The 21,084-nt window shown below is 44.8% G+C and overlaps 1 protein-coding gene and 1 pseudogene across 2 annotated transcripts in view; both read left to right on the top strand.

Annotated features, from left to right (window-relative positions):
• Nucleotides 1–2,220: 2,220 nt before the first annotated feature.
• Nucleotides 2,221–2,564, top strand: LOC111549345 (annotated as a pseudogene).
• A 2,182-nt stretch (nt 2,565–4,746) lies between these two features.
• GPAT3 (glycerol-3-phosphate acyltransferase 3) overlaps nt 4,747–21,084 on the top strand; it is a 103,582-nt gene continuing 87,244 nt past the window's right edge. Inside the window, exon 1 of one of the 2 annotated variants that reach the window (XM_023222537.1) lies at nt 4,747–4,897. The gene's annotated coding sequence lies outside the window, so the exon portion shown is untranslated. Of the gene's footprint in view, nt 4,898–4,941; nt 5,083–21,084 lie in introns of those variants that run through there. The other variant, XM_023222540.2, reaches the window with a different exon arrangement.

Genomic DNA, 21,084 nt, shown 5'->3' with positions numbered 1-21,084 from the left:
CCCCTTTCCCATGACTCTTCTCTTAGGGTGAGCTGCCCACACGCACAGCGCCCTCCTTATCTTTGGGTGCACGTGTTTAGGAAGTTGTACACATGCCCATCTGAGGCTTTCTCCCCTTTTTCAGCGGTGTTTTCTTGGAGGGTCATACTCCACCATTTTATCTCTTAATGCGCATTCCTGGGAAGTTGCTTCTCCCTGGTGTCTGCCTTCAATTAACGCTTTAGTGCAAAAGGTGTGGACCATCAGCAAATGGCCTCTCCCTGGCACTGGCTGCCAATTTATCACTTTTAGAGAGGCGACGTGATAATACTGAACCATCATCCACATTCCTAGTGGGTTGGGGAGTCTTCTCCTGCCCCACTCATGCCTAACTACCTGTAACAATTATCCTTAGCAAACTAATCCAGGAACAGAAAACTGAATACTGCATGTTTTCACTTACAAGTAGTAGCTAAATGATGAGAACACATGGACACAAAGAGGGGAACAACAGACACTGGGGTCTATAGGAGGGTGGAGGGTGGGAGGAGGGAGAGGATCAGGAAGAATAACTAATGGGTACTAGGCTTAATACCTGGGTGATGAAATAAGCTGTACACCAAACACCTATGACACAAACTTACCTATGTAACAAACCTGCACACGTATCCCTGAACTTAAAAGTTTTTTATTTTATTTATTTATTTATTTATTTTTTAGACAGAGTCTCGCTGTGTTGCCCAGGCTGGAGTGCAGTGGTGCAGTCTCGGCTCACTGCAACCTTCACCTCCCAGGTTCAAGCGATTCTCCTGCCTCAGCCTCCCAAGTAGCTAGGACTACAGACACCTGCCACCATGGGCAGCTTTTTTTTTTTTTTTTTTGGTATTTTTAGTAGAGACGGGGTTGCACTATGCTGACCAGGCTGGTCTTGAACTCCTGACTTGGTGATCCACCCGCCTCGGCCTCCCAAAGTGCTGGGATTACAGGTGTGAGCCACTGCGCCTGGCCTAAAATTAAAGTTAAAAACAAACCAAACAAAAAACTATAAGGGCCAGGCCCTTACTCAGGGTCTTTTATGGAACTTTCTCTCACTGGCCCCAAACCAACACTAGTATAGCCCAAGTCTCAGTCCCACTACTATTGTGTGTAGCGTTAAGCTTCTCTACTCTCAGAGTCTAAGCCGAATGGCAGAAGACAAGATAAAGGAAAGTTTTTCCTTCCTCCCTTCTAATGAAAGGTACACTGCCCCACATTATTTTCTGTTCTAGAATCCGCCTCCCCTCAGGATGACTGCCAGTGAGAATATGCACACCTCCACACGAAGATCTGCACCATCACAGAGGGTGTGGTCGTGCCCTCCACAACTCTCTCAGACCAATTGCCTCAGAACCCATTGAACTAACTTTCTTGCTTGCTTGCCTGCTTTCTCTCTCTCTCTCTCTTTCTTTCTTCCCTTCCTCCCTCCCTCCCTTCCTTCCTTCTTTCCTTCCTTCTTTCCTTCTCTTTCTTTTTTTTGACAGAGTTTTGCTCTGTCACCCAGGCTGGAGTACAGTGGCGCTATCTTGGCTCACTGCAACCTCTGCCTCCCAGGCTCAAACACGATTCTCGTGCCTCAACCTCTGGAGCAGCTGGGATTATAGGTACGCGCCACCATGCCCGGCTAATTTTTGTGTTTTTAGCAGAGATGGGTTTCTCCATGTTGGCCAGGCTGGTCTCGAACTCCTGGCCTCAAGTGATCCGCCCACCTTGGACTCCCAACATGCTGGGATTGCAGGTGTGAGCCACTGTACCCAGCCCCATTGAACACTTAGATTAAATCTCTGGCACCCTTTAACAATGTAATGGCATTTGATGCCATTTTAAGTAAATTAGTTAACAATACATTTATATCCCAACTAAAAAAAAGTACTAGAATATATGAATGAAGATTTTGTATAAGTAGCTGAATAGTGGGATTGGGAAGTAGTACAAATAGTAACTGGAAAATTAGGTTTTAGTATGCCAGTAATATATATGTCTATAGAACCCTAATATTAACCTGATAAATTTTAGTGGGAAGTCATTAAAGCCTGCAAAAATGGGGAATGTACCTGAAAGGCAGAACTGGAGACTATGATTTTAAAAAATATTTAATGTAGGCTGTGAAGAACTTTGCATTGTGATAACTCCTTCCTTTCTTGCTCCCTGGCTATCTTAGTGGCAGCTCTTAACCGGGGAGCATCACATACTTAAGGCAGGAAGATGCTGGCTGCAGTGAAGATGAAAAAGTCTCTGGAGTTGATAAACTCTAGGTTCCAACTCATTGTGAAAAGTGGACAGTACATGCTGGGATACAAGCAGACTGTGAATATGATCAGACAAGGCAAAGCGAAATCAGTTGACCTCACCAACAATTGCCCAGCTTTGAGGCAATATGAAATAAAGTACAGTGCCACACTGGCCAAAACTGGTGTCCATCACCACAGTGGCAATAATACGGAATTGGGCACAGGGTGGGGAAGATACTACAGAGTACACACACTGGCTATCATTGACCCCATTCTGATATCATTAGTAGCATACCAGAGCAGACTGGTGAAAAGTAAAACAAGCACAATTTTTCTTTCTCTCTCTCTCTTTTTTTTTTTTTCGAGACAGAGTCTCTCTCTGTCACCCAGGCTGGAATGCAGTGGCATATGATTTTGGCTCACTGTAACCTCTACCTCCTAGGTTCAAGGGATTCTCTCTCCTGCCTCAGCCTCCCAAGTAGCTGGGATTACAGGTGCCTGCCACCATGCCCAGCTAATTTTTGTATTTTTAATAGAGACCGGTTTCACCATGTTGGCCAGGCTAGTTTTGAACTGCTGACCTCAAGTGATCTGCCCGCCTCGGCCTCCCAAAGTGCTGGGATTATAGGCGTGAACCACCACGCCCGGCCACCAAGCAAAATTTTTCTTTAATAAAACTTGCCTCAGCTTGTTTCAAATAAATATTTAACATAAAAGTTAAGTCATAATTTCTTAAGAAGAATAAACTATGGTACAAGTGGCCCAATTTCCAAAAGTCAGACTCTTTCCCAAAACTTACTTTCTTTATTCATCAGAGAAAGAAACCAGTGATATACCACTGGGCATACTTTGAAGGTTGCATATATGCTACAATATTATCTCATGCAGCTGGACTTTTCAGGTCTTTTTCTTAAGATGGTAATTTTTTTCTTCACTAATGTATTTTTCATCCCTATTTCATTTTATTTAGTTTTGAGATAAAATCTCGCTTTGTCACCTTGGCTGGAGGGCAGTGGCACAATCATGGCTCACTGCAACCTTGAACTCCTAGGTTCAAGTAATCCTCTCACCTTGGCCTCCCAAAGTGCTGTGCTGGGATTACAGGTGTGATTCACTGCACCCAGTCTATTTATGTGTGTGTGTTTGTGTGTGTGTTTGAGACAGGGTCTTGCTCTGTCTCCCAGGCTGGAGTGCAGTGGCACAGTTACGACTCTCTATAGCCTCAACCTACCAGGATCCAGTGATCCTCCCATCTCAGCTTCCCAAGTAGCTGAGACCACAGGCACGTGCCATCACACCTGGCTAATTTAAAAACTTTTTGTAGAGACAGAGTCTTCCTGTGTTGCCTAAGCTCTGTTTATGTTTTAAATTAATCTTTGCTCATTATTGTGGTGAGTTACTCTTTACAGAAATGTGTCAGGAAATTGAAATAGGCTTTTTTGTAATGTAAAAGTTGTGATCGGCTGGCTGGGGCTGGGACCAGGGACAGGAAGTGGAGAAGTGTGTCTGTTGTGTTTGTACACTATTTCATTTCATAGCAAACTGCTATTCTACTATATCAAAGTCATAGATTAAAAAATTTAGGCTCACAGAGGTTATTTGCTGAAGGCCATGCTCCCTTCAGACCAGGCACTTTGCATTCATCATATTATATAATTTTGTCTCACTAAGATCCTAAGAGGTACTGTACTTTTCCTATTTAGGAAGAAACTGAGGCTCAATGCTTTCCTTCAATTCAAACTCACTGTTATCTGACTCTAAGGTCTGCATCTTCACCTGAGTTCACTGTGAGTGAACCTGTATGTAGCCTTGGGACAGAGATCTTGTTACTGGAACACCAGGGGTTTGGTCTATGTCCTGCTGCTTGCTGCATAGAAAGCCAACCACTGAAATGACAAGCATTAGCAAGGAAGAAAGCTTTAGTCAGATGCTGTAGCTGAGGAGATGCGAGCTCAGTCTCAAGTGCATCTCCCTAACTACTAAAATGCCAGGTTTATGTATCAGGAAAGAAGTGTAACAATGTGTAAGAAAACAAGAACTGGGGATGGGCAAGGAAGCAGTCATCTGGTGTGGTGATCTGGTGACTTTCAATTCTTTGATACTTACATTTTGAGAGGCCTGAAGGTCCTTTCCTGAGGAAGGAACTCTGAATAAAATAAATATAACTTTCAAGCTGAGACCAGAAGGGTCAATTTCTATGTTTATCAAAAAGAATAGTCTATGGAACTGTTGGGCCAGTTTCAATCTTTTTTTTTTTTTTTTTTTTGGAGCAACATGCTGTTTTAATGAGCGCCTGGGTGTAGGCGGGCTGAGGCCTAAAATGGTGTCAGTCCCAAGTTAGGATGGGGCAAAGGTTTTATAGTCTCATGTAAACAGGAAGTGTCCTAGTCTGATGTAACTGCTACGTTATACCCGGATGGCCTCTTTCTTGATCTTCAGGGGTATGTGTCTTCCGGCCGGCTCTCTTCCTGCTTCTGCTATCTTGCTGATGCATGCTGCTGATGCAAGTGGCCTTGTGCCTTGGGACTGGGCCTGAGCAGGGAGGAGTTACTCATCCCCTTAAGCTTTCAGGTCCCGGGGAGAATCTTACATTCTTGTCTATTTGGTTATAGAAAAGGGAAAAGGAATGACTTTCTCAGTAACTACTTAAGGTATGACATAGGGGGTGGCATGGGCACCTTGGAAAAAGAAAACCTCAATTTTTTGGGTACTCTTGAGAGATGGGTTGGTATCCACCATGTCGCTGTAGCAGGAGCATTGTCTGGATTGTCTAGAAACACGTCTGTGCCTGCAAGACAGTTATATTGAGAGGACAAGGAGGTGTCGACAGGGACAGGTATGGCCTAATTTGCTGCTTTACGAATGAAAGATCGTGTCTGGATTAAAGATGGGAGGTAATTCCTGAGTGGCTCAGAGTCTGGTAAGGGTGGAAACCCCAAGACAAAAGTTTGGCCATACATGATTTCAAAGGGACTATAAAAAGAGGGTGCCTTTGGTGTTGTGCAGAGTCTCATGAGGGTGAAAGGAAGATTTTTTTGTCCACGACTGGTGGGTTTCTAGAGCCAGCTTGGTGAGTGGGGCTTTAACGACAGAGATAACTTTTTCAATTTTGCCTGAAGATTGAGACCTATAGGTGTGTGGAGAACCCATTTTATACCTAAGGATGTAGAGACACCTTGGGTAATTTGGCTGATGAAGGCGGGTCCATTATTGGACTGGATGGATGTAGGGAGTCCAAAACTGGGAATTATATGCATGATGAGAGTACGTGTGACAATATTTGCACTTTCTGAAGTTGTTGGGAATGCTTCTACCAACCTGGAGAAAGTATAGACAAAGACTAGAAGATAGCAAAGCCCTTTATCGGGCAACATGCAAGTGAAGTCTACTTGCCAATCTTGCCCGGGTACCTGGCCCTGGGCTTGGTGGGTAGGAAAAGACCGTGGCAGGAGGAAGCCCTGGGGTGACACTGAGTGGCAGATAGAGCAGGACTGGGTAATTTCTCGAACACGGATGGAAAGGTGAGGACAAGTGAGAATAGGGCAGAGAAGTTGCAGGAGAGGTTTGTAACCAACATGGAAAGAGTTGTGGAGGCTTTGGAGGTGAGGAAGGCTTTGGGAGTGAGGAAGAATGAAGCACTGTTCCTTGACATACCATGGTCCTTGGTTTTTGAAGGTTTTGGGCTCGGAAGTCCTCATTTCTTCTGAGGAGTAAAGAGGAGAGAACAAGGATAGAGACAGAGTGTGGCCGGGTTTAGACGGGAGCTGGTTAACATGAATAGAGCATACAGTTGGAGGAGCCGTGGGGCAGAGAAGAGATTTAGTACACTGTGGCAAGCTAGCATGTCTTTGATGTTATGGGTTGAATAAACTGTTAGGTTGGCGTAGACAGATGGTTTTAGGCTTTCAAGACTAAGGACAACAGCTGCCACCAATGCTTGGAGACCGGCAGGCCATCTGAGAACCGTGGCTTTAAGCTGTTTCAAGAGGTGGCAACAACCTGGAGGGTGGGTCCCTTAGACTGGGTGAGAACACCTAGTGCAACTCCATGCTGTTCGTCAGTACAGAGGGAGAAAGGTTTGGTGAGATCTGGGAGAGTGAGGACGGGGCTGAGATGAGAGCCTTTTGGAGTAGACAGAAAGGTTGGGTAATAGGCTGTGCAGGGTTTGAAGGCTCATGGAGAGGGCCTTTAGTGGCTTGGCATAACAGTTTGGCAAGTAGAGTGAAGGAGGGAACCCAGAGCCTAAAATATCCTGCTAGTCCCAGAAAAGAGAGAATTTCTTACTTAGTTTGTAGAGGCGGGAGGGACTGGAGGAGGGATATACGATCAGTTGTTAGCCCTAGGGTTAGCGGGGTAAGGACTAGGCCTAAATACGTGAATGAGGGGGTGCATATTTGTGCTTTCTTAGGGGAGACCTGATACCCCTGTTCTGCCAAGAAGTTTAAAAGAGTATGGGTGTTGCAGTCTCTTTGAGAGGGGTGACACAGTAGCAGATCATTAACACATTGAAGGAGAGTGGATGGTTTCAGGGATAAGGTACAGATGTCACAAGCAAGGGCCTGTCTGAAAAGGTGGGGGCTGTCTCTGAAACCTTGAGGTAGTACGCACCAGGTGTGCTGACGTGAAATGTGGGTGTCGGGGTTTTCCCACGTAAAGGCAAAGAGGTTTTGGGAATCACAGTGTAAAGGAATTGTGGGGGGAAAAAAGCATCCTTTAGGTTTAGGACAGAAGAATGGGTGGTATTAGAGGGAATTGTGGAAAGTGAAGTATATGGGTTAGGAACTACTGGACATACTGGGAGCACAGCTTGGTTAATGAGCCTGAGGTCCTGGACTAAGTGATTAAGTTCCATCTGGCTTTATTAACAGGTAGAACTGGTGTGTTAAAAGGGGGATTTGTTGGGCAGAGTAGATGACCCGTAAGGTGGCGAGAAATGACAGGCTTTAGGTCTATGAGAGCTGCTTGGGAATAGGATACTGCTTCTGTGATAGAAACTGGGTGGGCTCTTTAAGGGTAATGTGGACAGGGGTGTGGTGTTCTGTGACTGAGGGTGTGGAAGTATCCCAAAAAGCAGGGTTAACTCGGATGGGGGATAAGAACAGGATGCATGGAGGTTGGAGGAGTAGAAGAAAGTTAGATACCCCGGAGGGGTCTGGATTGATGTGTGGGTACAATGGGGAACTTGGAAGTGGAGAGTAGTGTGAAGTTTTGAAAGGATATCTCTGCCTAGGAGCAGAGTTGAGCGTGAGGGCAGGACTAAGAAAGAGTGAGTGAAGGAAAAGGTGTTCAGGGAGCAGAAAAATGAAGCAGGGGACTCGGGGTTTGGAGACTTCTCCATCAATTCCCACAACAGAGACTTGGGAGGACTGGGTGGGTCCTGAAAAATTAGGTAAAGCAGAGTAGGTTGCCCAGTATTAATTTAAAAAACATACTGGCCTACCTGCCACCATGAGAGTTACCCTTGGCTTGGATGAAGCGATGGTAGTTGTCGGGGCGTCTGTTCCAGGGCACCGTCAGTCTTCAGCGGCAAGGCCGATGAGATCCGGGTAGGAGGTTCTGGCTGGCTCAGGAAGGGATGGGGGCAGTCTTCACGGGAGCTGCTCACAGTCCAACTTCCAGTGGGGTCCTCTGCAGAGGGGGCACGGCTTGGTGGTCTTATTTGGATTTGGGCATTGTCTGGTCAAGTGGCCTTCATTGCCACACTTGAAACAGGTGCCAGGTGGAGGTGGATTGCTAGGAGGCTTCTGTGTGGAGCTGTGGCCCCGTGGGTCTGCACGGTCTCTAATGGCAGAGGCAAGCATTTGGAACTCTGCCTGTTTTTGCCTTTTACTTTCCTCATCACGATTGTTAAAGACTTTGAAGGCTAAATTAAGAAGGTCTTATTGTGGGGTTTGAGGGCCGTCGTCAAGCTTCTGAAGCTTGCACCAAATATCGGGGTGGATTGGGAGATGAGCTGAAGGTTTAAAATAGTGGTTCCTTCTGGGTTGGTTGGGTCTAGGTTGGTATATTTTCTCATGGCTTCAGTTAAATGAGAGAGAAAAAGGGCTGGGTTTTCGTCAGGACCTTGGGTAATTTCTGAAAGTTTTTCATAGTTTACCACTTTATGGGTACCCTTTTTGAGTCCTGCAAGGAGACACAATCATGTGGTCTTGATGGCAGCATCCAGAGGCCCCCGTCTTGATAATCCCAGTGAGGGTCCTGGTTGGGGACCGCTTTTGCGCCAGTAGGCTGGGCAGGAGCTTGGTGATGAATTGTATCAGCATGTGCCTGAGCTAGGGTCCAGATATGGTCCCAGTCTTCTGGGGTGAGGGTGGAAGAGAGAACAATGTAGAGGTCATGCCAGGTTAGCTCATAAGACTGGTTAAGGTACTGAAACTCCCGGATATAAGAGGTAAGGTCTTCTGAAAATGAACCGAGTCTTTTGTTAATTTGAGAGAGATCACTGAGGGAGAATGGAATGTGAACGCTAACAATACCTTCAGTTCCTGTTACTTCCTGAAGGGGGCACTCTAGCACAGGCGCTGAAGTAAGAATGGGGCATGGACCAAAGATGGCGCCTGAGCGAGTATGGGCAGGAGCAAAGGAAGAACCTGGAAGTGGTTCCAGCTGAGGGTTTGAAGGGGAAAGGGGAATTAACAGGCAGTGGAAGATAGATAGGGGTGTAAGGTGGCGGAATGGGTTTACAAGCCCCAGGAGAGGGTGGTGGGGGAGGAGAATGGGTACAGGCAATACTAGAATTGTCCTTAAGGACGTGATAGTGTAGGAAAAGAAGTGGATACAGCTGACTGGGAAGATGGGCGGGAAGATGGCAGCTGCGAGGATGGCGGCTGGGAAGATGGCGGCTGAGAAGATAATAAGGAGGCTTGGGGGGTTAAAGAAGATTGTTGAGAGGAAGAGTTAGGGGCTGGGAGAGGTGGACAGCAGTCAGCGGGATTGAACAAGGGAAAAAGAGGTAGGGTCCGGAGGAGAAAGGCGATCAGGGCAGCGAGAATGGAGGAGAAGGCTTTGAACAGGTAAGCAATAATTGCAGAGGCCGGGCTGTGATCTGAATGCAAAAAGGCCTGGACATAAGGAATTTCTCCCCATTTCTCCAGACATTGGCAATAATTGCTTAAGTCAGTTAAAACTGTAAACTTGAATGTTCCATGTGGGCCATTTGGACCCATCATTTAATTCATATTGTGGCCAGACTGAATTGCAAAAAAAAGACAAGGCGCTTAGGGCGGATATCTTGCCTGAGGCTTAAGGTTTGCTGGCGGTGGGGGAGGGGAGTTTTGTTTTGTTTTGTTTTGTTTTGTTTTTACTGAGGCAGCCTAGAGGGTTGTTTTTTGGAACGTAGGACCGGGAGTTTCCCATAACCAAGGGTAGGCTCGGGAGAACAGGGAAAAGTAGACCATCGTGGACTGCTAGTGGGAGACAATAAAAGGAGCAATCGTCACCGCTGCCTTTTTCGTTCTGGAACAGGATCAAATGGCTTAGAGGTGTCCCCCTAAGACCAAATGATCAGCGAGTGCCTGGCACACGCCCAGAGCCTTCTTGGACCAACACTGGATTTTCGGATTGGAGAACCCAAGAGAAGCCATGCAGATTTTCCCCTGTAAACCAAACTGGCCTCCCAGGGAAACTTACCAGTAGGCGAGATCAGTGATGGATGTGCATGCACAGAGAGGCGACTGGAGGCTGAGGAGCTTCCTTTGTCTGGCTACTGTGGCCTGCTTTCTGAGGTGGAGGGGTAGGTCCACGAGGGACGCAGACTTGAGCCCCTCCCGGGTTTGGGCACCAGATGTAAGGTCATTGTATCGGTTTGAACCCTGAGAGCGTGCCTACAGACAATATGAGGCCGTGTAGGGCAACATGCTGTTTTAGTGAGCACCTGGGTGCAGGCAGGCTCAGGCCTAAAATGGCGTTAGCTGGCCAGTTTCAATCTTAAGCACATTGTTGACAAATAGACCGCTTTCCAATTTAGGACAGCACTACTTGCAGCTCTCTACCATATGACCTTTTACTGCAAATAAGGCTTCTGCAGTGATGATCAAAACTTGGGGAAAGGGTTGCCTGAGCTGAAAGAGAAAACTATTAATGTATTTTGGAGTCTCATTTTGAGTCCACTGTGAACCGTTTCTTTGTTGTGGGAAATCATGTGAATGGACCCTTTAATTGCACAAATGTAGAGGAAGCACTTATCCTTCATTTTCAGGAGGAAACTGAAAGAAAAGATTGGAGATGTTTTAGACATAAGTCGGGGGCAGTGCCATTTAAATAATTGTGTATAGTTAAATGATTATTGTGCCCTGGGACTCATTTACTTCTGTGTTGAAAGATGTTTCTTGACTTTATTTACACCTGGTGAGTGTGGTACAGCAAAAGAGACCTTCCCTTGGGAAGATAGGTGTGAGCTTACTCAAGAATTGCTTTAGTCTGGACAACATAGTAAGGCCTTGTCTCTGCAAATTATTTATATTTTATTTTATTTTGTTTTATTTTATTTTATTTTTGAGACAGAGTCTCACTCTGTCGCCCAGGCTGCAGTGCAGTGGCGCCATCTCTGCTCACTACACCCTCCTCCTCCCAGGTTCAAGCAATTCTCCTGCCTCAGCCTCCCACGTAGCTGAGATTACAGGTGCCTGCCACCACACCTGGCTAATTTTTGTAGTTTTTAGTAGAGATGAGGTTTCACCATGTTGGCCAGGCTGGTCACAAACTTCTGACCTCAAGTGATCTGCCCTCCTTGGCCTCTGAAAGTGCTGGGATTACAAGCATGAGCCACCATACCCAGCCTATTTTTGTATGTTTAGTAGAGAGGGAGTTTCATCATGTTGGCCATCATTGGCCACGGTGGTTTCGAACTCCTGACCTTGGGTGATCCGCCCACATCAGCCTCCCAAAGTGTTGAGATTACAGGAGTGAGCCACCATGCCCAGCTTACAAATTATTTTAAAAATAGCCAGGCATAGTGGCACACACCTGTAGTCCCAGCTATTCAGGAGGCTGAGGCAGGAGGATTGCTTGAGCCCAGGAGGTTGAGGCTTCAGTGAGCCATGATCTTGCTACTGCACTCCAGCCTGTGTGACACAGCGAGACCCAGTTGGAAAAAAAAAAGAATTGCTTGCTGAAGATCAGCGATTTTGTCCTAGAGTCTTTACCCTCGACCAGGAGAGCAGTAAGGAGGGATGAGACTGCGCTTGGCATAACCCAACCTATGCTGGATTGTTGATAACTTACACATGACTGTAAGACTGAGTAAATCACAATACACTGATGCTTGCTTTAGAAATGACAGCTCTAACAACAGAGTGGAAAAGAGTTTGAAAGACGTAGAAATGGATTCGTTCTAGATTACTTTGTATTTATAGGCCTTTCTTCACCAGGCACGGGATCATTTTATTCATTAAACTCCTAAGATTCATCATCATATCTGGGATATATATAATATATTATGCCATCCACATTTGTCTATGGAATAAATGGACTTTTTCATTAGCAGATTACTAATAAAGTCTTTATAATATAAAGTATGGAGTAAGATATCCCCAGATTGCCAGAATTTGAAAATAAGAATATTCTTTGAGAATGAGAATAATGTATATATTTATTTATTGCCTATCATTTCCCCCCTCAATTACTTATTCTGAATAAAGGGGATGAATGAAACTATGCATAATGTCATTTGTAGCAATAAATCCCATCACAAAAAAAACTGGTAAATGTGGTCCTGAAGAGATCTGAGGAACACCCATGAAGCTGACTTGAGTAGATTTCCCAGAAAAATGACTGAAAATATGACTAATATGAAAGGAATTGGTGATCTCACTGGGTATTGTAATCTGTTTAAGGAAGGAAGACAGGGAGTCCAGGTGAATCAGGAACAAAGGGAGACACCAGAGAGCCCCACCTGGACTGTGTGCAGGTCACCTGGCCAGCAGAGGCACTGCATGTTGGTCACTCATCCTTTAGCCACACAACAGTGGCCTCATTTCAGGCTTTTCCTGGCCAGGATAAAAAAGCCCTCAACAGTATACTGCTCTCTCACTCTCATTTCTTCTGATGATGAGTTTGGACTTCCATCCCTCTGACATAGTGAAGGAGGAGGCATTATATTTCAAAGATGTTCTAGTTACTAGAAAAATACATACAGCACTGTACATGGCATTCTGATTTATAAAGTCTCTTGTGAATTTGATTATTATGAACTGGCCACAAGATTTTTGATGAAATCATGGTTTTGATCTTAAAATTAAGAACCATGGCCGGGCGTGGTGGCTCATGCCTGTAATCCCAGCACTTTGGGAGGCTGAGGCTGGCGGATCACCTGAGGTCAGGAGTTTGAGACCAACCTGACCAACATGGTAAAACCTGGTCTCTACTAAAAATACAAAAATTAGCCGGGCATGGTGGCAGGTACCTGTAATCCCAGCTAATCAGGAGGCTGAAGCAGCAGAATTGCTTGAACCCGGGAGGCAGAGGTTGCAGTGAGCCGAGATTGCACCATTGTACTCCAGCCTGGGTGAGAAGAGCAAAATTCTGTCTGAAAAAAAAAAAAAAAAAAGCCACTTCATGTATATCAAAGGGAGATAATCACACTTAACTAGTGCTGTGCCCCTGTTTTTGATGTTCTGTCTCACTATAGCAACACAGGACTCCTACAGAAGGAACCTGTCTCATCAGGATAGCTCATTACTAGGCAATCTTGCAGGATCTCTACAAGAGATGTACACATTTGCATGGCCTTGGCTGTAGGAATGCTGGGGAGACTGGGTCACAGTATTATCCAGGTCTCTTGGTATTATCTAGGTAGGAGAGGAGCTAGTAAGAAACTGCCCCAGCTGGGCGTGGTGGCTCACGCATGTAATCCCAGCACTTTGGGAGCCTGAGGCGGGTGGATCACAAGGTCAAAAGATTGAGACCATCCTGGCCAACATGGTGAAACCCTGTTTCTACTAAAAATACAAAAATTAGCTGGGTGTGGTGGCACAAGCCTGTAATCCCTGCTACTTGGGAGGCTGAGGCAGGAGAATCACTTGAGCCCGGGAGGCAGAGGTTGCAGTGAGCTGAGATCACACCACTGCACTCCAGACTGGCGACAGAGCAAGACTCTGTCTCAAAAATAAATAAATAAATAAAAATAAAAAATAAAGAAACTGCCCAGGCTTGTGGCTCATGTCTAAAATCCCAGCACTTGGGGAGGCTGAGGCAGGAGGATCACCTGAGGCCAGGAGTTTGAGACCAGCCTGGGCAAACATGATGAAACCCCGTCCCTACTGAAAATACAGAATTAGCTGGGCATGGTGGTGCACACCTGTAGTCCTAGCTACTCAGGTGGCTGAGGCCTGAGAATAACTTGAACCCAGGAGGCAGAGGTTGCAATGAGCCAAGATTGCATCACTGCACTCCAGCCTGGGCAAAAGAGTAAGACTCTGCCTAAAATTAAAAAGAAAAGGGAAAGGAACTGCCCCTCAGCAGCACTTTTATAAAGTGTGTTAGTGTTCTCCAGAGAGCAGAACCAATACAATATAGACAGAGGGAATTTATTGGAGGACTTGGTTCATGTGATTATGGAGGCTGAGAAGTCCCACAATAGGCAGATGCAAGGAGATCCTGGGATGCTGGTAGTGTGGCTCAGTCCAAGTCTGACAGCCTCAGAACCAGGAAAGCTGATGTGTAATTCTCAGTTTGAGGTCAAAGACCTGAACACATGCAGAGTTGCTGGTCTAAGTCTGAAGTTGCAAGGTCAGAGAGTCCAGAGTTCTTATTTCCAAGGGCAGGAGGAGAAAAGTGTCCTTGCTTCAGGAGGGGAAAAAGAAAATCCTGCTTCTCTTCTTTTTTGTGCTATGTGGGCCCCCAGCCAAATGCTCATATTGAGGGTGCATCTTTCCCACTCAGTCCACCAACTCACACGCCCATTCCCTCACAGACATGCCTGGAAGTAATGCTTTACCAATTATCTATTTCTTAATTCAGTCAAGTTGACTTCTAAAATTAATCATCAGAAGTCAATCCCCAGCCAGCCACAGTGGCTCACGCCTGTAATCCCAGCACTTTGGGAGGTCAAGGTGGGTGGATTGCTTGAGGTCAGGAGTTCAAGACCAGCCTGGCCAAAATGGTGAAAACCCATCTCTACTAAAAACACAAAATTCTCATGGTGTGGTGGCACATGCCTGTAATCCCAGCTCCTCAGAAGACTGAGGCAGGAGAATTGCTTGAACCCTGGAGGCAGAGGTTGCAGTGAACCGAGATTATGCCATTGCACTCCAGGCTGGGTGACACAGAGAGACTCTGTCTCAAAAAATAAAAAACAAAAAAGTCCACCCCTTGTCAGCTTGGCACCCACATGTATCTCCTTAAAACATACTTAATTTCCAAGTAAACACAATAACAAGGTAAATAATTCTGATTAACATGATAAAACTGTATTGTATACAACGAAAAGTGTGTGAATCTCTTCCCTAGAAAAGGGAATAAAGTCCCTGGGTGATGTTTACTCTTTTCCTGGTATCCTATAACTTAAATACTATGATGTAAAATTAGCAATACTTAAATACTGACTCAAAGTCAATATATTTTATAAGATGAATAAGGAACAAAAACAGGTCATCTGCTTAGTATGTGTATATACGCAAAAACATATTTTTTTAAGTTTATTTTTTATTTTGAGATAGGATCTCACTTTGTTGCCCAGGCTGCAGTGCAGTGGCAAAATCACAGCTCACTGCAGTCTCGATCTCCTGGGCTTAATCAGTCCTCCCACCTCAGCCTCCTGAGTAGCTGGGATTACACACATACACCACCACACCCAGCTAATTTTTAAATAATTTGTAGAGATAAAGTCTCACTATGTTGCCCAGGTTAGTCTTGAACTCCTGGACTCAAGCCATCCTCCTGCCTCGGCCTCCTAAAGTGCTGGGATTACAGGCATAAACCACAATGCCTACAAAAATATTTTTAACAAAATAGGAAATAATCATGACAATTATAGTCCTCAGTTCTGTAAGTGGTAATGTGGTTATAGTTGGTATTTATAACCACCTTCTTCCAGTACACATTCTGTATTCCTTTTGTCTTCAACAAGCACCTCACTTGGTTGTGGTTCTTTACCTGGCAGGGTGACCCAAACCTTTATTTCTGAAGGGTCTTGGCCAGTCATAATCCTGCCTGGATTGGGTTGTTGTAATTTCCCACTGACCTTAATCACAGGGCATGGTATTACTAGTAGATGCCCTAAGGGATCTCTAATATTCCAGACACATGCTTCCTTACCACCATTGTGGAATAATAATCCAATTTCTCTTTAGTAATCTGGATCAGTCATCCCAGTCAACACTGTAACTCCCTTCTTAGCCTATTGACTCAAAAGCACGAAGAAACCAAAGTGACTGGGTGGCAGTCTTAACTTTCAGTTCAATGAAGTCATTGTTGGGAATCTTGGTAGCAACATTCCTCCCTCTGGAACTGAGACCTCTAGGCCAGCAGAGCACAAAGTTGCACAAACAGGAAGCAAGGATTTTGCTGGTTGGTCACTAGGGATGATGGTGACTGGTGCCACTCCCGTATGCCCCTGGATTCCTGGACTCATAAATCCTGGCAATGGGATTAATAGTACCATATATTGAATGCTGATTCAGAGCACACACAGCCTTCTGGAGAACCTTGCTCCAGACTTTCAAAGTATTGTCACCTAGCTGGCACCGTAACTGACTTCAAAAGGCCATTCCATCATTCTGTCAAGCCATATGCTTCAGGATGTTGGGGAAGATGGTAAGACCAGTGAATTCCATGAACATGAGCCCGTTGATGCGCTTCTTTGGCTGTGGAGTGAGTTCCTTGGTCAGAAGCATTGCTGTGTGGAATACCATGATGGTGGATAAGGAATTCTGTATTTTTGTTTTTGTTTTTGAGATGGAGTTTCACTCTTGTCACCCAGGCTGGAGTGCAGTAGTGCAATCTTGGCTCACTGCAACCTCTGCTACCTGGGTTCAAGCAATTCTCCTGCTTCAGCCTCCCAAGTAGCTGGGATTACAGGTGCACACCACCACTCTTGGCTAATTTTTGTATTTTTAGTAGAGATGGGTTTCATCATGTTGGCCAGGCTGGTCTCAAACTCTTAACCTCAAGTGATCTGCCCACCTTGGCCTCCCAAAGTGCTGGGATTATAGGTGTGAGCCACTGTGCCCGGCCTGATAATGCATTCTGTAAGTACATGGATAGTAGTTTTGGCAGAAGCACTGTGTGCAGAGAAGGCACATCCATATCCGGAGTGTCTATTCCAGTAAAGATAAAATGCTGCCCCTTCCATGATGGAAGTGTTCCAGGTAACTGGTTGACTACCCTGGGAAATGACGCCATATCAGGGGCTCAGTGCTGGTCTCTGCTGCTGGCATATTGGACACTCAGCAGTGGCTGTAGCCAGGTCCATCTTGGTGGGTGAAAGTCCATGATGCTGAGCCCAATCCATATTGTTCATCCCTCCCACCACGGCCACTTTGTTCGTGAGCCCATTGGCCATTGACAGGGGTGACTGGGGTAAGAAGCCAGTTGGTATCCACAGAACAGGTCATCCTACCCACTTGATTACCAAAGTTTTCCTGTGCTGAAGTGACCCTTTGGTGAGCATTCACATGGGACACAAATATCTTCACGTCTTTTGCCCATTCAGAGAGGTCTAGCCAGTAACTCCTTCCTGTTTTGTCACCAGTTCTCTAATCGTGTTCCTTTCATGTCCCTGACCATCCAGCCAAACCACTGGCTATAGCCCATGAATTGGTATACAATTGCACATCTAGGAACATCCTCACAGATACATTCAGATGTAATGCTTTATCAGTTCTGTAGGTATTCTTTAATCCAGTCAAGTTGACACCTATCATCACAAAAAGGCAGATCAACAGGAAAATTTAAGAGGCTGAGACTTCAGTCCATAGTAAGAAAAGAGGTATTTTCCTTAATTCATTCAACACATTTAGGTAAGTTAATCACCTGCTTTTTAAGGTCTTTTATAATAATCTCATAAACTGGGCTTTTCCTGGTTTCAAAAAACACTTCCTCTAGCTTCAAGTTATCAAATTCAGAACGATATCACCATTCTCCCAGGATGCTCAAACAAGAGAATTCTCAGATCCCAGAGACGTTGTTTATATACTCTAACTTAATAAATATCAGGCTAGGCACAGTGGCTCATGCATGTAATTAATCTCAGTGCTTTGGGAGGCAGAGATGGGAGGATCACTTAAGCCCAGGGGTTCAAGGCTGCAGTGAGTTATGATCACACCATTCACTCAACAGAGTGAGACACTGTCTCTAAAATTGTTTTTTTTTTTTTTTTTTTTTTAAGACGAGTTTCACTCTTTTGCCCAGGATGGAGTACAGTGGTGCAATCTTGGCTCACTGCAACCTCTGCCTCCCAAGTTCAGGCAATTGTCCTGCCTCAGTCTCCCGAGCAGCTGAGATTACAGGCACGCGCCACCATGCCCGGCTAATTTTTGTATTTTTATTAGAGACGGGGTTTTACCATGTTGGCCAGGCTATAAAAATCTTTTCTAAAAAAAGAAATATTAGATTTAAAGAATAGGTGTCAGCCATGTTGTAAGTGCAAATTTGGCAATATACAACTCTAAATGGTTACTCATGAGGCATGTGCTAATTGTAGGTCATCCTATTAATGAAAGCCCAAACAAAAATTTTTCACAGGTGGTTTACAGGCCTTTGAGAGTGTGTCTGTGCCCCTCACGAGTTCCAGGGACCCCATTTTGAGAACCAATGAGAATTCTTTTCATAGGATTATTTTACTCATGCATTGCATTTATATTGATATCTTGCCTCAAACGTTGTCAGTCTTCTATGGAAAACAGTATCTGATAGATTTAAATGTAAGTAAAACAAAAAAGTTTTTGTTAAAATAACAATAAGAATAGTGGAAATAAGTGAAGCCTAGGAATCATGCTAGGAAATTAGGGTCCTTGACACCATTATCTGTTTCAAACTCCGGTTTGATGGGAAGTGTTTTTCCTTCAGAACTCTAGGAAGAAGATACCAGGAGGTGGTAAATAAGAGTAACAGTGGCCGGGCATGGTGGCTCACGCTTGTAATCCTAGCACTTTGGGAAGCCAAGGCAGGTGGGTCATGAGGCCAGGAGTTCAAGACCAGCCTGGCCAACATGGTGAAACCCTGTCTCTACTAAAAATACAAAAATTAGCTGGGCGTGGTGGCATGTGCCTGTAATCCCAGCTACTTGGGAGGTTAAGGCAGAACTGCTTGAACCAGGGAGGTGGAGGTTGCAGTGAACTGAGATCGAGCCACTGTACTCTAGCCTGGGCAATAGAGCAAGACTCTGTCTCAGAAAAAAAAAAAAAAAAGGAATAATGGTTGAGGCATTATGAATAATAGAAATGTGTAGTAACAGCCATCACCGTAGTTGAAGAGATTTTATTTTTAACAGAGGCCAGGGTACACTGAAGCTACTAATTAGTCAGCCAATTGTTTTCTTTTTAGTTGTTGCCATCAGCTAGTTGCTCTCTGCTCAGAGTGCAGAAATAAACTTTAGCACTATGTATTATAGGGTGGTGACAGCAGTCCATTAATTAAAGACAACTCTTGATTTGAACAGATTTTTAGCTTATGAACTTGTAGAATAAAAGAGTTCAAGACTAATTCTGGGAAAAATTTGACTGTTCTCTTTATCAATCTACTTATTTTTATCCTGCTTTAGTAAAGGGAGGGTATGCCTCTTAATAACATTTAAAATATCAACTTCTAGTTTGGGCCACCTGTCTAAATAGTTAATTCACAGCTGCATTTTGTTTTTTTAAAATCTAATTTTTAAGTTTTTGGGCCAGGCATGGTGGCTCACGCCTGTAATCCCAGCACTTTGGGAGTATTGCTTGAGTTCAGGAGTTGAGATCAGTGTGGGCAACATAGTGAAACCCCATCTCTACAAAAACTTTTTAAAAATTAGCCAGGCATGGTGGCATGTGCCTGTAGTCCCAGCTACTTGGGAGGCTGATATGGGAGGATTGCTTGAGCCTGGGAGGTTGAGGCTGCCATGAGCCGTAATCGCATCACTGCACTCCAGCCTGGGCAATGGGGCGAGACCTTGTGTAAAAAAAAAAAAAAAAGTAAAAGATTTAACCCTGAACTGTTAATACTTTAAGGACCTAAGGACCGAAGGCAGAAAAGTTAATCTCTATGACTTTTCTAATTACGAATGTCTCTTGGTGGTGTGTGATTATACCATTAGAGATTTATAAATCATGCTTGATGTCACCAAATCATCAGGACATGATGTATATACCTATGTGTATGTGTGCACGTGTGTGTGTAGATGTAGTTACAATACTTTCTCTAAAAAAAATTCTAATATAAAGCTGAATTTTAAAAGCCTATTAAAGGTTTTCATGGTTATTATAATAATAATAATTCTAAAATCAGAGAAATATTCTGGGTGGATATTACTGGGGATAATGTAGCTAAAACTTTCTGAGGAATAAGCCCCTCCCTGAGTGAGTGTTTTTTTTTTTAGTGGAAACTTTTAACAACATTTTTATCATCTTTCCATTTTATTCTCCTTCATCACCTTTCTTCACTGCCCAGAGGTGTCAAAGTCTACGGTGGAGTTTTTAGTCCTAGTATTATCCTGGCAACACAGGGGACTTGGCCCTCAAACTCCTTCTGTAATCTTTCTTTAAAAGAAAGAAGAAAATAAAAGGAAGAAAGGAAAGAAAAGGAAAAAACTTCTACATGAGAATCGGCTATTGGGGCTCAGAACATGATACCCCAAAGTAAGGGCATGCTGAGTAATGGTTTTTTGTTGTTGTTTTGAGACAGAGTCTCGCTCTGTTGCCCCAGCTGGAGTACAATGGCATGATCTTGGCTCACTGCCACCTCCGCCTCGTGGGTTCAAATGATTCTCCTGCCTCGATCTCCCAAAGAGCTGGGATTACAGGTGCCCACGACTACGCCCAGATAATTTTTGTATTTCTAGTAGAGACAGGGTTTCACCATGTTGGCCAGGCTGGTCTCAAACTCCTGACCTCGCGTGATCCACCCGCTTCGGCCTCCCAAATTGCTGGGATTACAGACATGAGCCACTGCGCCTGGCCAGCGTGCTGAGTAATGGTTTCATTTTTGTCTTTCTGTCTTTTTCTTTCTTTCTCTTCCTTCCTTCCTTCCTCCCTCCCTCCCTTCCTTCCTTTCTTTTTTTTCTCTCTCTCTTTCTCTTCTCTCCCACACATACAACCCCCCCTTCCTTCCTTCCTTCCTTCCTTCCTTCCTTCCTTCCTTCCTCTCTCTCCCTCCCTTCCTTCCCTTCTTCCTTTCTTCCTTCCTTTCTCTCTTTCTTTCTTTCTTTCCTTCTCACTCTATTGCCCAGGTTGGAGTGCAGAGGCATGCTCCCAGCTCATTGCAACCTCTACATCTTGGGTTCAAGCGATTCTCCTGCCTCAACCTCCTGAAGACTGGGATTACAGTTGCCCACCACCATGCCCAGATTTTTTTTTTATTTTTAGTAGATATGGGGTTTCACCATGTTGGCCAGGCTGGTCTCAAACTCCTTACCTCAGATGATCCACCCGCTTTGGCCTCCCAAACTGCTGGGATTACAGATGAACCACTGTGCCTGGCCAGCATGCTGAGTAATGGTTTTTTAAAAATGTTTAATCCTTCCTTAAAATCAATCCTCCCTTCCCTCCTCCCTCCCTCCCTCCCTCCCTCCCTCCCTCCTTCTCTCCCTCCCTCCCTTTTTTCTCTCTCTTTCCTCTATCACACACACACCTCCCTCTCTCCCTCTTCCTCCCTTCCTCCCCCTTTCTTTCTTTCTTTCTTTCTTTCTTTCTTTCTTTCTTTCTTTCTT

The sequence above is a fragment of the Piliocolobus tephrosceles genome, chromosome 3, assembly GCF_002776525.5.
Source record: "Piliocolobus tephrosceles isolate RC106 chromosome 3, ASM277652v3, whole genome shotgun sequence".
Taxonomy (NCBI): Eukaryota; Metazoa; Chordata; class Mammalia; order Primates; family Cercopithecidae; genus Piliocolobus; species Piliocolobus tephrosceles.
This window is presented reverse-complemented; position numbering and strand designations above follow the sequence as displayed.